Raw genomic sequence first — 23,947 nt, 5'->3', positions numbered from 1 at the left:
TCTTCCTCTTCTGCGTTTTTCTTGCAGGTTCCATGTGAGAGCCTGATGGACTGTGCTGGATGATGAAAGATTGACGGATTTACACAAAATGAGCATGAGAGGAACTGCCCAGACCTATGGTGGCTTGTATAGAGCTGGGAAGAGGAACACATCAAAGAATGAATCAGAAGAGTGTCTCATCTCCTTCCACTGAGAATTTTTTAGAACCAATATAAAATAACACCAGGCCTGAAGTAACTGTATTAAGGTAACAATGAGGATGTGATTAAAAGCCACAAACTCTAAGAAGTTCTGATTCAAGAATTTTTACCCATTAACACATTCCCACTGTGTCTCAGTACTGTAGCACATGTGATCTGCACATCTGTATACTGATCCGAAAGAATATAGTCTCTTATTTGCCTTGATTTGGAGGCCATGTGCGAAGTCACATAAAACATTAGCTTGTTTTCTTGTGTTCATGTGAATTCATGACACATTTATGTGTCACACAGACCTGGAAATAGTGCATTGGTGTTGTGTTATTGCATAGAACTAGCACAGGATATTAAAATGCTATGAAAAGTAGCTTTTTTTTTCCCGAAACACACATCTTGGGCATTAAGCAAGAAATAAAAATACCAGGAATTATAGTGATGTGTGTTAAATTAATTGTTTTGGTCTAGATTCTTGGTATGATTCTGGAATTCAGTCGTGTGTCATGGTATAAGATTAGTTTAAACAAATAGAATCAGGCCCCAGTCCGAAAAGACTATGTCCAAGAAAACATTTGATTCTAACATTCTTTCAAAAATACTTGCCATATGTGTCTGATGCCTTAAGCTCCAGATAAGCAGGGTGGACTGTACTTCTTCCTTACATGCCCACATGAATAGTAATCAGCCATTCCTAATTTTTGCCTTGACTATATGTATTCCCACTCTACGTAAGTGCCGTCACTTGTCTGTGTTTCTTGTAAGCTGGGAGGTTGGACAGCTACCCAGGAGAGATTCCAAAGCCAGCCCAGCTGATTAGCGGAGCACCCATGGCGGAAAACCTTTGTTTCTATTTGTAGTGTGCATTTGGACATTCCTTGGTGTGCAAAACAAAATGTATTCCACACATGGACAGAAAAAAATAGAGGGAACATTGTCACTTGTATATAATTAGGTTAACTACTACATGGCTAACAGGCTCATTTGATACCTCTATGCTGTACTCTGGGCAAGTTCATGGAGGAGTTGGAGAGTGTCAGTGAAATATAAATGTGTGGTGGTAAAAAGGCAAAGATTGGGCTTTACACAATTTTTAGCTGACAAAGTAGAGTTGATTTAAAGTTGTAACACAAAATACCCCACAGATGGCAGCTGGTGAAGCTACTGGCATAAACTTAACTTGGGGTTCAATAATTTAAACAAAGAGAAAATTCTTGAAAAGTGGCAGAATAGTTATAACCCAGCCCACAGAAAGGTGGAAAATATAAAATAAAACCCTTCCTCCACTGGTTTACCAAAGCTTGAAACCCTCAAGTTCCTGTCAGCAGTTCCATGGTGTTGGTGGAAGCTGGAAACTTGGCACGGGAGGTATGTGTTGTTAGATATGAATGTTACAAATCAGTGGCTAGAGAGATGGAAAGATGATAATGCAAAACAGTTTGAGGGCAGGACAGTGACCAAAACAAATGTGGATTGGTGGCTGAACTCTGGGTAAAGCAGATTTTATGAAAGACTGTGAACAACCAGAAAGGCATCTTCCTTCCAGATGAGTCCCTACTAGTGCGTGTTTCCTCATGGGGCATTAACATCTATGTCTCAAGCTATTGTGCAAATCTGTCAAAGGCCATAGAAACCCCACCACCATTGACAGTGAATGGATGGCAGAGAGGAGCTAGATTCTCTTGTGACTGAAAAAAGCAAGGATCCACATTGTGTAAAAAATCTAAAACTGTCACTTGTTCTACCATGGTGCCAACGATGTTGAGTGAATGACTGCAGAGATGTGCAAAAATTACACAATGAAGTGCAGTATGAAAAGCAATTCTGCTCCATGTCTGTTGAGTGGCTCACACGTACATGAATCATGAACATTTTTCAATAGCAAACGTGACTTCGTTTATACATACAGCAGATCATGGGTTGTGGAGCTGGGTTTAAAAAAAAAAAGCAGAGGAAGAAGTCTCTCTCTCTTCCACCTGCCATTTTTTCCCTGGGCAGTGAAGCAAGGACTCAACAGGAAGCGGGATTTTGTTTGGAGACTGCAGGAAGAGCTGTGGCCTCACCTGGGGAGCTTTGGGGATCTGGCCTTAATAATTACACTGTCTAGCTTTTGTGTGGGACTTTTCTTCAGTAGGAAGTCTGTATTGTTAGCCCTAGCTGTAAAATCAGGCACAGAGAGATGAAGGGACTGCCCCAGAATCACTCTGCAAGCTTGTGGCACAGTTGTTGGTAAAACCTAGATCTCCTGAGTCCTGGTCCAGTGCTCTGTTCCATGGGAAGGCTAGCTCAGTGGTTTGACCATTGGCCTTGTAAATCTCCGGTTGTGAATTCAATCCTTGAGGAGGCCATTTAGGGGACTGGGGCAAACAGGTTAAAAAAAAATTCTGTCAGGGATGGTCATCCTCCCAAGCAGGCAGGGGACTAAACTCCTTGACCTTTCAAGGTACCTTCCAGCTCTGTGAGATATGTATATCTCCCATGTCTGTCCAGCAGGTAAAACAGTACCAGTGTGGGTGTCCCAAGTCAAGAGGCTCCTAGCAGTCTCTTCTAGTTGGTGATGTGTCCCTTTGCTAGCTCTCTGAGGCTACAGCCACAAAGCAAAGATAGCAGCTGTTATTTCAAAATAACTTTATGAGCATCTACACTATGCACATGCTATTTTGAAATAAATTTGAAATAGCAGGTGCATTTATTTCGAATTTCGTAAACCTCATTGCAGGAGCAACAATGCCTATTTCAAAATAGCAATCTCCTTGTGGTGGGTGCTGTGTACACCCGAAACAAAAAGCGCTTATAATCTAAGGCATATAGAAGTTTCTAAACTCTAGCATAACCTGTTTTCCTTATAAATATGTTGCAGCTACAGTTCTTGTTTATGGCATTTATTAGAGTCACTTTGGTATTCCAGTGTGTAACAAATATTTTGTAAATAAGAAATTTATGGTAAGTCTGCTGGTATCTGTTAATATAAAAACCTTGTTTTGGATTGGCATATCGTCTGTTTAAATTGTTGTTGCATGTTGTTATCGTCTTAATGCTCTACTGAAAAGCATATGCAGAGTCTACTGTACTAGAGCCTACAATGGTTAAACTGTATTCTCAGAACAGGGAGCCAATGTGATTGCCTGGCAGGAGGGCTGATAGGAACTGTGGACAGTGGTGAAAAGGTAGTGTTAAATGCAATGTAAGTAACTGTGTGTCCATGTTCTTTTGCGCTTGCTTGCTTTTTCAAAATTATTGGACCTACCACCCTTCGTCCCTGGTCTTTCCCTCTGTTTAGTGGATGTTGGTGTCTTACTTTTCAGTTTAAACCAATGCTTTGGTTTCTAGGCTTCCATTGTTTGATACATTTTTTATGCTAGTTGTTCCAGTCTGATTTTTCCTCCAGGCTAGTAGGCTCTCAAATGTACATAGGTTCTGTAGGCCCCATTCTCTCAATTCTCCCTATTCATCTCCTGCTCCCAGGATACTGATGTTCGTCTTTGAGCTCAAGATTGCTTTAAAACTCTCTGGGATAAAACCCTAGCTCCAGTGAAGATTTTAACACAGCTTCCATTGGCTTACTTCACTGGGGACAGGATTTCACCCTCAATCTCTTTGTAGATCATTGGTGATTGAAGAACGTACAGCAGATATGGTTGGTGGGTGAGCTCTCCTTTGGTAGTTATTGAGCCAGACTGCATTGGGACACATAGCGAAAGTTTTCCCTACTTCATCCACTGTTTCCCCACAGTTCTTTTGCTTTTCTTGTCATCATCTTGGATACCTCTTATCACAGAATGAAACCTGGATAAGTCCTGCCTGTGGAATTTAGTGTCTGTTTGTTTTCCCATGTCCTTCTCTCTTCCCCTCCACAAACAGGAGACAGAATGGCTGATTAACTCTGATTAACTCTCAGCTGGAACCTCTTGGCTGCAAGCTGTAAATTTACAAATGAAGTTCTTCTTTAAAAAACAGTATTCCCTTGAAGGCAACCAAATTCTTGTTATGATGCATGTGTAACCCGAACACCTACTGACTGTGGTTCCATCTCCTGGCACTTGGATCACTTACGGAAAGAAAGAATGATTCTCTCCTACAGCCTTAGCTGAGAGCCAGTTGGCTTTTAGCTCAAACTGTGGATGCTTATGCACTACACTGCAGAGGCCTCAGGTTTGGGTCTGTTTGTTGGCAGTTACGCATGGTTTTCTTGAATAAGAATCAGTCTTTCCCAAAGAATTTGTCAACTGGTGCCACCCATTTTACTGCTTTTCTTATATCAAAGCTCCCTTGTGTACAGTGGCAAGTTGGGCCTTTTGTAGAGGCAAGGTCCGTGGATTCTGCAGTATCTGATGAGACAGACTATATTCACTGGAATGTTTATGTATCAGTTCTACAGTTTGAAATCAAGAGTGCAAGCCGGTACAGCACCCTCTGATGTTACTGGTTTTATATACGACACTCTGCTTATGCACTCACAAGTTTTCAATTTCAGTATGCTATTGATATTGTATTGGCTGTGTGGAACTACATTGTGGGGTTTACCTTGGGACAGCTGGGGCATCAGGGGGCAACGTGGGCAGTGGTGACTGATGAGGGAGGGCTCTGGGGGGCCATGTGTCCCTGCTCCCTTCCTTCCCTGCCCCTGCCACGCCTCTCCTTGCCCATGTTCCACGCCCTGATTTCCCTGGCCCACTGCTTCCAGTGAGTCTGGAGGCACTCCTGCCACTCCCCTGGAATGGTACAGCGCAGATGGTGAGTGTGGGGGAGGACATGGATGCTGGGGTAGCATGTGACCCCCTGTGCACCTCCACACATCACACCTGGATGTGGGATTGTGTATGCAGCCTTGCAATACAGAATACTGGGGGCGGGGGTGTATATGTGAATTGCAGCACACATTAAATGTTGCACTGCATCTGCCCCATGTAGATTCTGCTTGCAATAACAGGACTATGTTAATGTGAACGAGGTACCTTTTAGTATGTGCTAGCAGGATCTTCCCTGGACAGCTACAGTGCAACGTTTCAGGGTATGTCTACACTGCAGCTGTACCATTGTGAACCTGTAGTGTAACTGCTTCCTATGCTGACAGAAGATGTTTTTCCACCTCTCCCAAGAGGTGGTAGCTGACTCAATGAAATAATTTGCAAGCCTGATAATTTGCAAGTAGCTAGGGGGTATGTCTACACTAGAAAAGTTAAAGTGGAAACCCTCTGGTGTAATTCACATGGTAATGGAAGGGGTTTTTTCTGTTCTAAAGTGATGGAAAATAGTACTTCTCTGAGAGGTGGTTGCTAGTCTGACTTACCAATATCTACACCTGGGCTTAGGTCAGTTTCGCCATACTATTCAGGGATGTGACTTTTTCACATCCAGGAGCAACGCAGGCAGGGCAACCAAATTTTGTAGACTTTTAAAGAGAAGGGGCCTCTGTCACTGGAAAGTTTTGTTACTATAGCTACAGAACTGTTGTAAAGTGACAAAACTTTTTTCAGTTTAGACTGTGCTCTCCTGAGTCCCACTCCAATGCTCTTTCCACTAGGCCACACTGTATTCTTATAGTATACTGCAGGGATCTTACCCCTTCCTTTAAAGTATTCGATATTGGCCATTATCAGAAACAAGATACTGGTTGGACTTTGAGTGAGATGCAATCTGGAAGTTCTTATATTTCATCTAGAAATGTTTGAAGAATGCTTAGATTTAGTGAAAGGGTTATAAAACTCGCTTGTTGAGGTGCAGATAAAAATTTACAATATAGAGAAAATCTTTAAGTAGTGACTGTGACATTATGTTCAATGAATGCACATTGATAACACAGTAGCTTGGCGCGCAATAGTGAAACGTCCAATAGGCAGAGAGTTATCTGTGCACATTAAGGTACCATCTTTTAAAACATGCATACATTTCCATTATCTTCATATTTGTTTGTGATCTATCACCTAGACTTTCATTTCCCTCAGTGGGATTGGACACAGAAGATCTGATTTGCAATTCTTCTACACCATTTTTATGCCAGTCTGACTCCAGATAAATGAATGATCTTGTGTGGGCATGAAACTGGGTAAGAGAATGGAGATTTGACATAGAGCATTTGTGTTAATAACAAGACAGCCCATTGTTCTTTCCTTGAAAAACCTCCCTAGTCCAGCACTATTTTGGTATGGCCACATCTGTGGGCTGGCATGATTTTAGTTAGCCAGATGTCCATTTACGGGTGTGGCCAAATTTTCTGCAGCTTTATAAATTTTGTTTACAGCCACCAGTCCTGGCTGTCAGTGTTCTGTGCTGCTATTTAGCTCTAATTTACCCTCAAATGTCTTTTAAGAGCCCAGGCAGCAGTAGAAGTGTAGATATGCTTATAGACAATGTTGACCTCCCATGGTCTGGCAAATTGTCTGATTCGGCACCAGTCAGGTCTTGAGGGTGATGGATTAGAGGCTTTCAACCTGTACCAGTAAATATTAATGTAAACAACTGGTCATACACTTAGGAAAAATTCCTTATCACCTTGTAAGCATCCTGCGATATAAACTGTATTTTTAAATGTGTTTCAGAGGTAGCCATGTTAGTTTGTTTCAGCAGAAACAACAAGGAGTCCAGTGGCACCTAGAAGACTAACAATTTTATTATAGCATAAGTTTTTGTGGGTTGCAGCTTGCTTCATCAAATACATAAAGTGTGATTTGCAATTCACGAAAGCTCATGCCATAACAAAATTGTTAGTCTCTTAGGTGCCACTGGACTCTGTTGTTTTTAATGTATTTGTTCAATGTGTAGCACAGCAGGATCCTAGCTTATGATGGGTGCCCCTGGACACTACCATTATACAAAAGACAAGAATAGTCCTAGAATCCGTAGGTGGAGTCACAGCCCATATATATCGGGGGATCAGCAAAACTCTGTAGGGTAGACTAGGCTTCAACATCTGAATCCTTTAGTTTAATGCTTCTCATATTCTCAGATGCAAAATAATGTATACTGAAGAATATAATCCTAAATATATGTAAAAATTATGGGGACTAAATTAGCTATTACTACTCAAGAGGGAGATCTTGGAGTTGTTCTGGATAGTTCTCTGAAAGCATCCACTATATACCCAGCAGCAGTCAAAAAAGCAAATAGAATGTTAGGAATCATGAAAAAAGGCATAGAGAATAAGACAGAGAATAACTTATTGCCTTTATGTAAATCCATGGTACATCTTCATCTCGAATACTGTGTATAGATGTGGCTGCCTCGTCTCAAACAAGATATCATGTCATTGGAAAAAGATCTGAAAAGGGAAACAAAAATGATGAGGGGTTTGGAACGGCTGTCATATGAGGCAAGATTAAAAAGACTGGTATGTTTCACTTTTGAAAAGAGGAGACTAAGAAGGGGATAGGATAGTGGTCTATAAAACCATGAGTGGTGTGGAGAAAGTAAGTAAGGAAAAGTTATTATTTCCGTTAACACAGAAAAGAAATTAATAGATAGTAAGGTTTAAAACAAATAAAAATAAATATTTCTACATACAATGCACAGTCAGCTTGTGGAACTCCTTGCCAGTGGATGTTTTGAAGACCAGGACTGATTAACAGGGCTCAAAACAGAGCTAGATAAATTCATGAAGGTGAGGTTTATCAATGGCTAGCCAGCATGGATAACAATGGTGTCCCAGGCCTCTGTTTGTCCAAGGCTGGTAATGCATGACAGGGGAAGGATCACTTAATTTCCAGTTCTGTTCATTCCCTCTTGGACACCTTGCTTCGGCCACTGTTGGAAGGCAGGATACCGGGCTAGACGGACCTTTGGTCTGACCCAGTAAGGCCATTCGTAAGTTCTCAGCAAAATGTTTTCTTCAGTCCTATTTTAAGCATCCCAACTAGAAAACACAACTGATCAGCTGAGAAGTACTGAGAGCAGAGCTTGGAATGGAAGTGTAAATTCAACCTTAGCTATATCAGATTGTGTCCAAAGCCTTCATGAATGGTTAGGCAAACTAGGGCAGGAGTAAATGCCTCTTCAGTTCAAAGCAGATGTCCCATTTCTGGTGTCCTTCACCCTCCTTCTACCTTATTGTTCTGAGGACAATTGCAAAGAAAAAAAAAACGTAATTGGAAAAGTGATAACTGAATCCTGTGTCCGGCCTGGTGAAACTGTGAAGTTGACTAACAATTAGTAACCTATTTTTCTCTTTGTTACTAACATCCTGACCATCCTGCTGCAATATGGATCAAATACCAAGGTTATTACTAGGGTCAAGTTCGGATTGGAGTCACTGGAAATATTGCCCACAAGGAGTGAAACAACATTATACAGTCAAATGTACGTAAGTGTATTGTGTGTTGCTGTAACCGTTGTTCAGCCTCTGCAGTTATTTGGTATTCATCCAAACTGCGAATGTCATACATTTCTGATGCATTTTCCTATTTATAAAGTAATTATCTTAAAATGAAGGAAGTGTCTCTTTTTCATATTGGCCAACCTGATACAGCCTCTTACTGTTTGGTTTCCCCCCTCTTTAGGAAGCCTTAAAAGCTCTCAGGCAGTTTTGTGGGAGTTAAATCCACCATGCGGGTGGTTGAAAGAATTACTGGCCCAAGAAAAAGAAAGTTTGTGGTTGGGCCTGTTATAAAAGGAAATTCTTTTCAATGATTTACAAATAAATTTGCTTCCATGTGGGCACGATCAGACTCTTGTTGAGGAAGATTTTCTCTTTTACTGTATATAGAGAAATGAAAGAGATCTTTGTTTAACAAGAAAAAGCCTGAAATGGAAAGAGTTTGAGGAGAAGCGAGGGAAAAGAGAATTAACCCTCATTTGGCCATTGGTGTCTGAATTCAAGTAGCACCTTTTAAGAGACCCATAGGGGGTTGCAGCTGTAAATGATACAACTGGTTAAGCCATTGGGTTTAACTACTAGCCAATGCTTTTTAAGTGTTGCAGACAGGGAAAGGTTCCATTGACACCTGTTTCACACAACAAATGGTACACAAGTGATGAAATTCATTTCAAAGGCTCTGTTTGTCTTTTATAAAGTATTGAAATGAGTTGTGATTGTGAAATGTGTTAGGGTGTGATACGACTCCCATTCATTCAATGGAGAAACCACTACCATTCACTTAAAAAGTGCAAAATTCAGCCCTTATGCAAGAAAGGCAGTTGGCTGTTGCTGAAGTTTGTTACTGAAGACTCTGCAATAACTGGGGAATAGAGAATAGCTGGATGGGTTGCATTTGCAAGCCAGATGTCTGAAATACAAAGAGTCACACTTGTAAAACAGAAAACAAAAGGAAGAGAGTTTGGTGCAAAAACAATCGGGAGTATAAGAATAGGGTGTAACTTTTTGAAGAATGGAAAGTCCACAGTGTTTTGGTTTTTCAATATGATTTTTCATTTCTTTGATTCAAGTCGAGCTCCATTTAGAAAATTCTTCCTGTCTAAAGCAATTTCCAGTTGGGGGAAAAATACACACACAAAAATTGGCTGAAATTAAGTTATTTGAAATTCAACTTCACAAAAGTTTAGAGGGAACTGGAATACATTTTTATAGTTGGAGGGCTGAAAGATCTTGTCCCGAAACTCTGACCATAGGTGGTAGAAGCTATAAATTCGTCTGCCTTTATTATTTCAAGTCGGGGGTTCTGCCATGTCTTCAGTGACCTTCAGGTACCTTACTTCTAATGGGTTCTTTAAAATGCACAGATTAGATACTGAAGCAAACACTTCTTAAGTGTCTATATGTTAAAACAAGTTCATACATAAATTATGTTGCAAAAGATTAGGGGTGTGTGTGTGTGTAATGTGTGCACCTCCCCAATTATTTTTTGTGCTTTGAGAAGATGAAGATTAAAACTCCTTCCAGCCATCCAACCATGCCATTTTCTCCTGTGCTGAGAGTGAGGTTTTTCAGACGGATCCTGGCCTTCTGTTCTGCTAGTTGGAAGTGAAAAGCTAAAGCATTCTGGCAGATTTCTGCTTCAAAGGGAACAGACACTCTTTATCAGCTATTTTACTTTGATTTCGTGTCAGGGATTGCAGCTCCATACTGCTGGCAAATGAAAAGGCTGATTTCTGTCTTCAGATCTGTGCCCCTCAGCCCTTTTGAACTGGGGTAGGGTTTGGCCCATACTCCCTTTTTAACTCATACATATGGTCATTTATGGGTCTATAGTGATATATAGTCCATTACAGATGGAAGCAAGGGAAGGCTCTTAGGGACTTCAGATTCCCCTGACTGCTGCCAGTGCTCATGACTTTATCTTGAATCTCACAATCTTGGGTTGTGGTCTTACAGCCTTAGCTCCTGGAGTCGTGATCAGGTCAGATTCTCTGCTTTCACCTTCAAAATGTTATGTCAAGCCCTCATGGATCTGTAGAAAAACAAAAATGCGATCCCTAAAGGTTCCAAAACTAGAAGGAAAATAACCTCCCCAAATCTGATGATTTTTGGACTCCTGACTCATGATTTTAGTATGCTGTGGTGTTGTGGCTGTGTTGGTCATGGGATATTGGAGAGACAAGGCAGGTAGGGTGATGAAGTGTCCCAAAGGTTATTAGGGGCTTTGATGTGTATAAGCAATTATAGTCCTCCCCCCCGCCCAAAAAAAAAAATCTCCTTTTTTTCCCCACACTTGCCTTCTGGTCCTTCTAAGTGCCTGAGATTGGGCCAACAGAAGATATTGCCCTATTTACCTTATCTCTCGTGATTCTAGAGCCCTTTAGAGCGGCAATATCAGATTCTACCCTGAAGTGGCACTAAACTTGAAGCAGAATCTAGAGTAGTTTTCTGGATCATGCAGGTGTGAGGACCTCTGTGCAGCTGCTTAGGACTTCTAGCCTTAAGGCACCACTGTCTCCTGGAACTGCAGGTTCTTAACAGTGTACGCAACATAAGTATCGCCCAGATATACAACTGCATTTGTACAACTAAAACCCCAGTTATAATGCACACATGCAAGGATGGGTAAAGGCTGGACTGGAGACAATCACTCAATTTCCTGCCTTTTATAAGCAAAGAGCTGCACTTTTTGCATTCCATTAGCAAAAGGGTTTTGGTTTTGATTCTAGTTGCAGCATAACATCCATTTGCTGAATGGGTTTTCTATTATTACAGTCCCAGGTGGTTGCTAAGGGCTGTGCTATACACTGTTTTTATACCAAAACAATAAGCACTCCTGTGGCTCCTAAGAGACTAATAAATTTATTAGGTCATGAGCTTTTGTGGGTAAAACTCACTTCATCAGCTATCCCTCTGAGAGTTTTTATACCCCTTCAACTTACATCAGTATGAACCTAGTATATTGAAAGCCATGCAATCTGCAAAGTGAATTCAGTTATGCTGGTAGAAAGGTGCTTGTATCAATATAATTTATGCCCATAAATTATAGGGAATAAGGCATCTGTATACTGGTATAACTGCATCCATACCAGGGGATGTGCTAATTTAATCATTTCTGTAAAAATCAAATCGTTAAACATGCCCAGTACTGTGCAGTAACTATTATTAAGAGGCAAAAGGGCTAGAAAGGAGGGCCATAATTAGTTTTATAAGGCAGCTATGTTTTGCAGTACTAGATTCCAGGAGACCAATGGTAGTTGTATTAAAGGCTTTAAATGTACTATTAAAATAAAGTGCAATTGTTGGTGCTATCTATGAGGATGATGTCACCTGTGAAATTATAAAGCTGTCAGGGTGACCATTAACTCAGTGGAGATGCTCTGATTCATCCCAGCTGAGGAGCTGACTGAGCCTTAATCTACACAGGACTTAAAATAACTAACTCAGGTTTTGGGGCTTCTCACCAATCTATTGTTCAAACCAGAGCACATTTTGCACCTTGGGGAGAAACAAATGTACAAATGCTTGCATGTATCTGGTCTGACTCCTTTCTCCACTCTGCCACTGGCTCCCAGTTTTAGTAGATTCATACAACATCTGGGCTGTAACATCTCTTCTGGACGCATTATGCATGTTAACTTTCATTTCAGCATTTGAAAATCCACAATACTCCTCTTTGTAGATTGTCAGCAGGTTTAGTTTATATAGAAGCAGTACTTTGGATCTGTATTGTGTTTGCAGTGTTCTCTTGTTGCAGCTGCGTTAGTCCCAGAATATTCAGAGGGACAAGGTGAGGTAATATTTTTTATTGGACCAAATGTTATTGGTGGAAGATATAATCTTTTCAGCTACTCAGAACTAGGGGTGCTGGAACACAGGGTGCCAAGGGGCTAAGGCCCTCTCACTTTTTGCCATGGGCCCTGCTCCTGCCTTTTCCATCCCAAAACCCTACTTCCAGGCCAGGTTACCAGCTGGAGCTTAGCTGAGGAGCTTTGGCAGCTGTGGGGATCTGTAGACCCTCCACCTGTCCTAGGTGGGGAGGGCAGGGACACAGGCCAGGGGGTTCCCCAGGGTCCCTCCAGCTCAGGTAGGTGGAGGGGCCCAGGTTCTCTAACTTAAACCAAGCTATGATTCTATGTTATAGGAAGCCACTTGATATTGAGTGTGCAATGAAGGTTAGATTGATGTGTGGGACAATATGGCTTAATATACGTCTTGAAGATTTGGTGAATGGAGTGTCCGCTACTGTGCTACAATTTGCAGATGACACAATGATTTTGATTAATCAGGACTAGAGAATGAACTCCAGAGTCCTAGCAAAGTAAGGTGAATGGATAACATGATACTACGAGAAATTCAGGGCAGGCAATAGTTAAAATAATCTTGAAATACTCAAAGGCATTACTAGATTCTAAATGAACTGTAACCTCTCATGAAAAAAGCATTGCTATCGTAGTGAACAGCTCCATCTTAAAAAAAAACAAAACAACAAAAAAAAAAAACTCCAGGTCCACGGGCAGCCCTGTCTGCTGTGCTTCCGGGTGCCTGTTTGATTGAGAGAGGGGCCGGGCAGTCTGGCTGCTCTGTCAACAGAGCAGAGCCCTCTCCTCATTGGCTTTTGTGTGTGGCCACACTCTGTTGACATAAATTTTATTGGGAAATTTCTTCCGACAGTGACTTCTGTCAACAGATTTCTGTAGTGTAACCATAGCCTGTGGGTCAGGGAAAAGGATTTAAAGCACCCCCCCACCCCCCAATGCCTACACAGATGATTGGCCTAGAAAGAGTAGCTCCTGAAAAGATGTATTTGGGTCACAACTTGGTGGGTTGCAGACTCAGAAATGCTATCTTTTAAATAAAAGTAAATTGCAGGAAATACAAACCCAGTACAAAACCAATGCTCAACAGACAAATCAGGTAGTTATTGCAAACACAGACACCCATCAATGTCCACAACAGGACTGCAAGTTGGATATTAAATTAAGTTTTATCTGGAATTAATTTATGGAGTTATCGCAGCCCAAGCCATTTGAGAACCACATGGCTGGGTAAAAACAACCCCAGAGAAATATGTTAATAGCAAATAACCTAACCCAACCAGTTTTCTGTAAGTTAATAACTGAGCTAAGAATTTTATAGCTTCAGTTTTTACATGTATTTTATAATTAGAATGTGACTGACTTTTTAAATAACAGACGTACATACATATCCAACCATTCAAAAGAACAATATATGAAAGGAGTCATTTAATAAGAAAAACCAATGTTACTCCTGGGGGAATTCTGTGCCTAAAAAATTAAATTCTGCAGCCAAAAAAAAATCTCTAAACAGTATTTTAAAATTCTGCATATTTTGCCAAAATAATGCAAAATAATCACTTGTTTCAATTATTTCGGTAATTTATTTAAACTACAATACAATAGATGGAGAATAGGAGTGGGAAGCGTTGGAGGAAAGCCCCTAACCTCCTTGCCTAACATTAATGTAGCTAGGTTTGACCCTTTATTTCTAGTTATTGGTCAATAAATATATGGAGCCATATGCTCATTTCTACACCATAGGCAACTGACGAGCAATTGAGGGCTGGGGAACCAAAACTACAGTTTTTGTTGGCTACTGACTATCTCCAGAAAGGTCAGTAGCAAACAGCTGATGGAGTACATTCTGATAGGAAATGATTTCAGTCCGAAGAGCTAGACATGAGCACCGTAAGCATTTATAAGGATATACTATGCTTTATACCACTATTGCAATGTAAAGTGTCCTTAAAACCTTTACACCTGTTTTATGCTTTTAGGCCCTTAGGTGTGTCTACACAGCAAAGTAATTTTGTAATACCAGTGGCTATTCTGAATTAACTTTGTGAGTGGCTACACAGCAAAGCCACTATTTTGAATAGCATTCTGAGTTCTCTAAATCTGATTCTAAGAGAAATAGTGCCTGCTCTGAAATAGACATTTTGGAATAGGGGCTATTTTGAAATAAAGGGCCTCCAGCACCACCCAGGGTGCCTTGCTGGCCAGTCAGTGTGGAGGCTCTATTTTGAAATATGGAGGTACACACAGTTCTCATAGAAGTGGAGGGGACCTTGGGAAGTGATCAAGTCTAGTCTCCTGCTGTCTTGGCAAGGCGAAACACCATCCCCGTTTTTTTTTTTTTTAAATCTCTTTTGCTCTAAACCCCTAAATGGCTCCTCAAGGATCAAGCACCCAATGTTGGGTTTGGTAGGCTAATGCTCAAACCACTGAGCTATCCCTGCCTCTTAGCCAAGAGCTATTTCGATATGCATTTTGTGTGTAGATGCACTAATTGGAACTAAGCTCTTCTGGAGTAACTTATTCCTAAGTAATGCTCCTATGTAGACATAACTTTAGGAGAACTCACAAAGGCCACATCTACTCTAGAGAGATCTTTCAGAGTAGCCGGGGCACTTTCGAAAGATCCCACAGAGCATCTACACACAAAATGTATTCTTTTGACAGGATGATGAGGAAGAGCATCATTGGCACGTTCTCATGTTGCTCAACTAACATCATATATGCCATCATGTGCCAACAATGCCCAGATGCTCTGTATATTGGACAGACTTCAAAATCTCTTAGACAAAGAGTTAATGGGCACAAAACAGACATAAAAGCACTCCTGATCTACAAACCTGTTAGCTGGCATTTTAATGGAGTGGGCCATTCTGTTAATGACTTGAGTCTGAGTGTTACTGAAGAGGAATTTTCACAACACTCTTGAAACAGAGGCTGCTGAACTCTCTTTTATAAACAAATTTGACACATTAACATGTGGTTTGAACCGGGATGGGAATTTTCTCGGTCACTATAGGAGCTTGTTTGCATATTTGGCTTAATCTAATTCTTGACCTCACCCCCCCCCCACCCCTCTACTTTCTGATTTCCTCACCTTGATAATTTTTTTTCTGATTTGTCCACCTTGATTATTGTTTTTGGTTCTCTGTGCCTGAAATATTGAGTCTGTTCTGGTCTGGCTATGGTCTGAAGAAGTGGGTCTGTCCCACGAAAGCTCACCTAATAAATTATTTTGTTAGTCTTTAAAGTGTGACTTGACTGCTTTTTTTGTTTTCATACAACATAGACTAGCATGGCTTTCTCTCTATTACTTTTCAGAAAAAGTGTGTGTAGGTGCTCCCGGGGCCCTTCTTTCAAAGAAGTCTGTCCTCATGGTGCTGGATTTTTCGATCTCTGGCCTGTTCTTTTGGAAGAGTGGGGACTGCGTGGATGCTCTCTTTCAAAAGAGCAGATCACTCCTTTGATCCATTTTTGTGTGTGTGGATGCCATCCTTCGAAAGAAGTTTTCTTCAGAAGACAATGGAAACCATTTGCTAAGCAAACAGGCTATATTCTGCTCTGCCTGAAAGGTCAGAACCTGCCCTATGCCTACCTCCTCAGCAATGCCCCGAAGCTCTGTATCTCCATACCAGCTGTGCTGCAATTGTGAGCAAGAGCGACAGAATCTCTCTCTCACAAAGGCATAACTGCACCACCCCAGTGATTCAGAAAGATTTTAATCTCTATTGGCTGCTCAACGTGCCTGCTCCAATCTGCTGGGGAGGGCACACAACTGTTCTGGAAGCATCTCTCTTTGCTTCTCCGTCAGAAGTCATTTTTCTGCAGGAAGACAAAAGATCTGCAGGAGACATGAATTCCATGCATGCACAGTGACACAGAATTCCCCCAGGAATTCACTGTGGTCCAATGCACGCCCTGCCGACAGTTATAGGTTTTTCCCATGATATGCAGAATGAATGACAATATAAATGCAAATGTCAGCAAGTATGTGCAATAGGTGTGCTTAACATTCTTGGGCAGGAAGAACAAAGAAGAAAAGGGAGCCAGAAAGATTTCACATCTATTAACTGTTATGTTAACTACACTGTATGTGCATGAGTTCCAATGGCACAGGAACAGTTTTAAGACGTGGGGTGCTGAAATACAGCCCTCTCACCCCTGTCCACCCCATGCCCCAGCTGAAGCCAGGAACAAAGCCCCAGCACCCAGGATTAGCTGCAGAGCCCCCTGGTGCATGGGGCTGGGATAGGGGTGGCAGCTGGGATGCCAATAAGTGGTCTTGTCAGTAGACCCTCTGCCCTGCAGTGTGAAGAGCCAACAGCTGGCACCCCAGGTATGGGGCTAGCAGAAGAGCTCCCAGGCATGTGGGGTTGGCAGCAGGACAGCCAATATGCAGGGTGGGCAGCCAGGACTCCAGGTATAGGGATGGCAGCCAGCACCCTGGTGCGTGGGGATGGCATCTGAGCCCCACAGTGCACGGGGCTGGCAGCGGAGCTCCTGGCACATGGGGCAGTTCTGGGAGCCTGGTGTGCTGCAGCTTCCCCTAACAAGTGCTGTAAGTATTTCAGTTTAAGAGGTGTTCATTAATGCTAGAATAACAGCAAAAGAAAGCAAGAGGGGGTATGTCTTATTCCAATCCCTGACCCAGAAGGGCCAGATCTTTAGATGGCACAAATTGATAAAGCTCTTTTGTCTGCTTTGGTGATCTTGCAAGGGAGACGGTTTTACAGTCATCGATGCTACCAACTGCAGCTGTGACCATTTAGAACCACAGTCCAGGTTTTCCAAAAAGTATTCTTCATGGCTGTTATCATCATAATCCAACAACTGTCCCTGTTAGGGCCATGTGAGCAACTGAGTGTTTGATTCAGCACGCAAATGGAAAAATGGAAAGGACAAGATGTGCTTGGGTTGAATGGAAACAAATATTGTGCAAAAGTGTGGTAAGCCAAAAATCAAAATCAAAAAAAGTTGTTGTGCATCCAGTGAAATATATCATTTCGTTTTTGACTTTTAAAACTTTTGTCTTTAGCTGTTTTAATGACATTGAAGTGCATTGCACACAAATGGTCATTTCCTCTTGAAAGGTGAGTGTAGCAAATGTCAAAATGAAACATTGTCATTTTTTTCTGAATTCTGGGTTTTGTGTTTTTGACCGAAACAGACAATTTGGACATGAATTCATGAACCTTTTCTATTCCCCCAAGTCTACATTTTTCAGCAAAACAAAATTTAGTCTGAAATGTTGAACCCAGCTCTATTCCTCTATTTTCTGCTTATCTTTTGATGATGATTGACAGCTGTGTAAACCACAGCCAAATTCTTGCATGGGGGTGGGGAGTGGGGGAAGGAATATGGGACTCAGTTCATCATGCCACTTAAGTATCTGAGTCATCTCACTGAAGTGAATGCTTAAAGTTAGGCACATATTTAAGTACTACGCTGAATCAGGGCTTCTGTTCTAACAAAGGATAAGGATTATAATACCTGGTCATCCAGGCTTTCTAGTTACATCTTTTGCTAATAGTAACAGGGAGGTAGCCGGTTAGTCCGTATTCTAACAAAACAAACAAGCAGTCGTATAGCACCTTAAAAGCTAACAAAATAATTTATTAGGTGATGAAAAAGTGGGTCTGCCCCGCAAAGGCTCATCACCTAATAAATTATTTTGTTAGTCTTTAAGGTGCTATACATGACTTCTTATTTGTTATCTTATGCTAGACAAGAGTTTTGGAGGATTTTCCTTTTGCTTGCATTTTAAATGCCATCCCTCCTAGGAGCTAGTCTGTATAGCAGCTAATACAAATGCAATTACTACTGAAGTCTTGGACAGAGGCTTCTTTAGTGAGATAGTTTAGCTCTGTCTATACTATGGACCTTATAACAGTACTGTGTAAGCTTAATCCTGGGGGAATATCTGCACTGAGAAATTCAAAATTTTGCACTTATTTTAAAAGTCAACAAAATTCTGCATAGGTTGTTTGTCAGAATAACTCTACTTAATCACGCCAGTTTCAATTATTTTGGTAATTTATCTCAAAATGCCCATCAGTAGGTATGCCTGTAGCAATACAGAAACACACAAAATTTTCCCCAGGAGCAGAAAGAAGTTAAAGAAACCCCTATGTCAGCCTATTTCCTGTTTCTGTGGCCCCTTCCTCCCATCCAGAGCCAAGCCAAAGGGCCAGACATGCACAATTCTGTCCTCCACCCAATACACTCTGATCCTGACCCCCAGAGCCCAGTTGCAGGGCCCTCCCCAGTCCTGACATGTGCCTTGCTACCTGTCAGAGCCCAGAGGGAGAAATAGCTTGTTTCTGGGTCCCAGTCTTGTGTGGGGTTTCCTGTCCACCGTCTCCTTCCCTCCTAGCATTCTGGGAAGGGGAGGTGCTGAGAACCTTCTAGCCCAATGGTGGGCAACCCATGTACCATACACAGCCTGTTGGGCTTATATTTATGGCCCTCAACACATTTTGTTTACTGTTGTCCATACAGGGTTGCCAGATTCCACCAGACTCTGCTCACGTAGGCTACAGCTACACTACCACAGAAGATCAACCCGCTCAAGGTTAATCTTCCGGGGTTTGAGTTCGCGCATGTGTGAATTGATGCTCTCAGGGGTCAAAGTTCACCCTTGTGCTCCTCACACAAGGTGAGGAATAAGGAAGGTTGACGAGAGAAATGCTCCCACTGACCTCCCCCTCTGCAGACAGACATGGAATTCCACCACAGGTAAGTTAATTTTAGCTATATAGTTGGCGTAGCTAAAATTGCGTATCTGCAGTTGACTTCTAGGTCTAGTGTAGACATAGCTGTAGTAGTTTTTCTACTGGTATCGTTAAAGTGCCATGCACGTGAAGTGACGTGAAGGCTGACTGCACACGACATTGATTGTGAGAACCACGTGCTTCCTCTGCAACCTATTAAAGTGTTGCTACGGTTCAAATGACACACCCCCATAAATTCTATGTCCGCAGCCACAGCTAACAAAATTCTCCTGTCCCAGGAGACCGTCTTGGTTAGGACAATCTCACAGCCCACTGAACTGAAGGGGGACCATGCATGTAGCCCACTCACTGGCCTCAGTTGCCCATCACTGCTCTAGCTCCCGCCTCATCTCCTTGGCAGCGTCTTCTATGTGTGAGTTGGGCCCTGCTGGGTCCAGCAGCCTGTAATGGTGGCCAGCAGCTCTGCCACCCATTTCTGTGGCAGAAGTGAAATTCTGTGCCCACAACGTTCATTTCTGCAAAATCTGAATTGCACAGTGTTGCAGACTTCCCCCAGGAGTGTCAGCTGCAGCCGTGCCCCTGTAAGCTCTCCTCTGCAGCTGGGCTAGTCATAGAAGCTCTCCTGGCAGCATAAATAAACCCTGCCCCAATAAGCGGTGGTAGCTATGCTGACGTAGTGCTGCATATACCGCCACTTTTGTCAGCGACACTGATGTCACTCGGGGTATGTTTTTCAGACCGTGGCTAAGAAAGTTTTGCCAACAGAAGTGCTAGTACAGACAGTGCCTTTTACCTCTGTTGTATCTCTTTGCCTGTAGTTATGGATTTGATGCAGTGATGGTTTTTTTAAACCTGTGAAATCTGCATGAAAGTCCTTTTTTGTTGCTATGCCTGTGGGACTGTTGCCTTCACTCCTTTCCTGCATAAAGATAAAGATGTTATGTATTAAAATATGAATAATGTTAACATTTGAAACCTGACTATTAAGATTAATTTTCTTATAGACTTTTGTCAGTGGTCATGAGTGTCAACCACCATTGGTAGCAATAAGATACACAGAATAATTTTCTACTAAGCCTCGGTTTGTACCTAAAAGGCTAAAGCAGTGCAACTTGCTGTTTTACTATCCTCTTTACCCTGTGGCAAAAGCACACATGCCCCTGAGATGTTAAATGTCATTCTTAGAAATCAAATGACAAGCCAGATAGTTACCTCTCACCTTCTTATGTGAATAATAGATCTAAATGTGCATCTAAAGCACCAGTTATTTACTTTAAATATACTGACTCTGAAAGAGGGACCAGAGAGACCTGTGGGGACTTCTGGACAACATATAAACTGTTCCCTTCTCTTCCCTCTTGCATTCTGTGGTGGGTTTAGGAGGGAAGGAATATAACACTGAGGAATTTTAAAAAGACTTTTCTTTTGTTTTCTATTCCCCTTGGCTGCATTTGTATATTTTAATGCCATATAATAGTAAGGAACAAGGAGAACCATTCAAAATATTTTTTAATCTTTATTGAAAACAGAACTGTCTTTTGCTGCCATTGGACCAAAGTTTATAGAAAATCCATAAAATCTGACAATGGCTGACAGGGCTGTAACCATCACTGTTACTCACATTTTTAAAGGATGGTAATGAGAGTTTAAATTACTTCAGTGAGTGTAGAATGTTGTACTGTTTTCATACCCCAAACTTGGTGGCACCATCTCTCTCTTTTTCCTGTCTAAACAAAAAAGCTTCTTCAGAGTGGGTCTGCCCCACGAAAGCTCATCACCTAATAAATTCTTTTGTTAGTCTTTAAAGTGATACAAGACTGCTTTTTTTGTTTTGTGAAGATACAGACTAACACAGCTACCTCTCTGGGTCTTTTCTGTCTAAGGTTGTATATGGTCCCAACCTCTGCAGTATCTGATCACCTCCTAGAAATCTAAGAGGAAAATACTCTCTCTCTCTCTCTCTCAGCAGGTAGGAAAATGCTTTAGTTAGAGTATGGATAGACAATGTCTGCATTTAGGCCCTGATTCAGCAAAGCACTCAAGCATATGTTTAGGTTTTTGCTGAAGTAGTTACTGAAGGGGCCATCAGTGGTGTGCCATGTAGTAGTAGATACTTCGTAAAAATCTTCCAGGGTTAAATTAATCAATTTAACAATAGGGCAAAAAAGGAGGCAAGATTGCTGGCAGCACGTTGTTATATTGCTGGCTACTCTGGAAGAATCAGACGTATGCAGAGGGGCCAACAGCCAAAGTGGGACCCAGGGCAAGGTGAGAGGATGGTCTGGCTCTGCCACAGGGCCAAGGGTGGAAGGGGCATGGCCTAGGGCAGGCAGCCCTTAGTGCCACCTAGACTGCAATGCTGTGGCCTCCTCGACCATCTCAGAGCCATGCACACTGGTGGAACTGTGCCCCCTTACCTCCCTGTGTTGGCAGGCCTGGATGCATGTGCTCAAGGGACTGGGAGCTCGTCATACAAAACCATTTTTAAATGATGGTTTCCCACTTCAACCACAGCCAAGAAATAAAAGGGGGCTGCCCTTTGACAAAGACAGAAGCATGGTGGCTTACAGATAGTTTTAACACAGATATTTTGGAGGGAGTTCTTTAGCCATGTGGGAAGTCAGACTAGATGACCACAGTAGTACATTCCAATCTGGGAGCTCTGAAAAATATGGCTGGTTTATTTTGCTTTCAAGTTTGGGTCTCCCTGCACACCCACTTGCACCCACCCACTCACTTGCTTTATAATCTGGGTTAAAGGAAGGAATTTTAAGGATTTACATGAGATTTGCTGGGAGAAGGAGGGATTAGAAGATATGGGGAATATTAGGGAAAAGAACAGAATGGGTCTTGCAACTTAAAACTATGAAGTGGGTTCCAGTCTATTGTAGGAAATAATCCCTCACTGAGGGATTGGTAGCTAGATTAGGGCTTTGGCAGAAGCTTCAATAATTGGCAGTTAATTCCTGTGTCACTGGAATGTATGGGTTTTCTCCACCTGGGGATTTCTGTTTCCAACTCCAGGTTATAGAAAAGATAATATGATTTACTCCAAATTCTTGCCATGGGGAACATCCTAAACTTTTACACGAAAGAAATCAAACCAGTCAATGAGTTTAATCCAGATTAATCAAATAGTCCATGTAAATTGCTTGTGGATAAATGCACAGATGTTGGAATTTGTGATTGACTGATTGTCATTGTAGCTAGTAAAATGAACATCAGTATTATCACCAGGCCAGTCAAATGAGTCACTGGCTTCTGAAATAAAGTCATACCTGGAAGATTTTAGGAAAGGAGAGTTGAAATATGCTTACTTAGAAAATCATTGTGAGCTATCAAGGAATCAAACATTTGTTTGGTCTGCACTATGTAGGGTGACCATCTGAGCCTTCCCTTCATTACCTTTGATCTTGAAAGAAGTCGTGCCCCATCTTGAGAAGTAAATATGTGAAATAGGAAAAAACAATAGTTAAAACCATAAAATGTCATCAAACTTTGAAAATCAGATCAAACATTTTCTTCAAAATGTAAACATTCCAGTTCAGAGGACTTAATCTGTTTACAGTGGGATTAATTTTTTTCTTGTGAAGATCTGGGGAGATTTATCTTGAATACATACTCTGTACATACAGAGTAAACTTGCTGTCCACAGGCTATTCTCTATTAGCCTGAGAAAAGTAACCAGCAGAAATTACAGCAACGTCACCTATCCGGAGGACATTATATCTTAGGCCAGTTTGAGTATCTATTATTGCCAGTTTTTTTTTCTGTCTCCAAAGGGAAGCGATGTCTGACCCCAAAGGAAGGTCAACGACTTAATTATTGTATTCGAGACAAAGCTACTTTGTGCACAGGAAATGAAAGCCAAATAGAACCACTTTGAAAAGAAAGACATTTTGCTCTCTGAAATAAATGAGACTGGCAGAATCCAATATTCTTTTCATCCCAAGCAGCATCCTGACTAGATGTTAACTGATGTGCATCATGCAATTGGGAAATCCAGTCTCCTTCCTGCCTCTGGCACACAAGAGCTGCAGCAGGATGAAGCTACTCGGAAGACAGCAATAGAAAGGATTTTACACAGGGTGGGGTTTTAAGCCTTTTTGCTCTGTGTTCATACCCAACTAGAAGACTTCCTTTGAAGACGCCGCAACTTCAGGGAATATTCTTATGGAAACATATGTTCAGCGTACGAGAGCAGACGAGAGATTTTTTGGGGGAAATAAGAGGGTTCAGCTGGTTATTTCTCCCCACCCCCTTGTGTTGTTGGAAATGAATAACTAATTATATGGAATATACTGTTTAAATATGTGAAGGGGCAGGAGCAAAATCCATCTTACTGTATTGAAAACAATAACTGTTTTACTGAATCGAAGGCAAAATAGCGTAAAAGAATGTCTAAAAGCCCAACCTATATCTAAAAGCAAGCAATATGTGATCTTGAAACATTGTATAACTCCACTTTAATATATACAGTGAATTGTGGGGTATGATACTGTATTTGTGTTTTGATCATGTTGCTAATAAAATCTTATTTACATAGATTGTGGCTCTTGAATTATTTAGTTTTTTACCTAATTTGAAAAAATGGCTTTTCTTGCTATTTTGGTTGCTGACCCCTGGTTTTTGAGATTCCTACAATGCTGGAAAAAACCTTTCTGTTGTTGTTGTCTGTATTGTCTATGGGGCTACAGATCTTAGCTCTACTGCTGTAACATCCGTAGCATCAACATGGCTTATATGTAATTTCAAGGAGTTACTGCCTCCTTATCTCACTGAGATTACATGGCTATGGGTCTACAGCTGTCGAATGAGTGGATGTGGGGAGGTAGAAAGGGAATCCCAAAGGAAGCTCAGGTGAATTGCGCTAACATTTTTCGAAGAGGAGATAGGGCC

The 23,947-nt window shown here is 41.6% G+C and overlaps 1 long non-coding RNA gene across 2 annotated transcripts; it reads left to right on the top strand.

The window, feature by feature from the left end:
- The first annotated feature begins 113 nt into the window (after nt 1-113).
- On the top strand, nt 114-23,566 carry LOC142010850 (uncharacterized). 2 transcript variants are annotated; one of them, XR_012644901.1, is made up of 4 exons: nt 114-247; nt 15,639-15,889; nt 18,816-19,052; nt 22,831-23,566. It is a non-coding gene; the product is annotated as an uncharacterized LOC142010850 (long non-coding RNA). The 2 variants fall into 2 exon arrangements; XR_012644900.1 differs by lacking the exon at nt 15,639-15,889.
- The last annotated feature ends 381 nt before the right edge of the window (nt 23,567-23,947 follow it).

The sequence above is a fragment of the Carettochelys insculpta genome, chromosome 3 (genome assembly GCF_033958435.1).
Source record: "Carettochelys insculpta isolate YL-2023 chromosome 3, ASM3395843v1, whole genome shotgun sequence".
NCBI lineage: Eukaryota > Metazoa > Chordata > Testudines > Carettochelyidae > Carettochelys > Carettochelys insculpta.
Note: the sequence above shows the minus strand (reverse complement) of the source record. Positions and strands in the feature narration are given on the sequence as shown.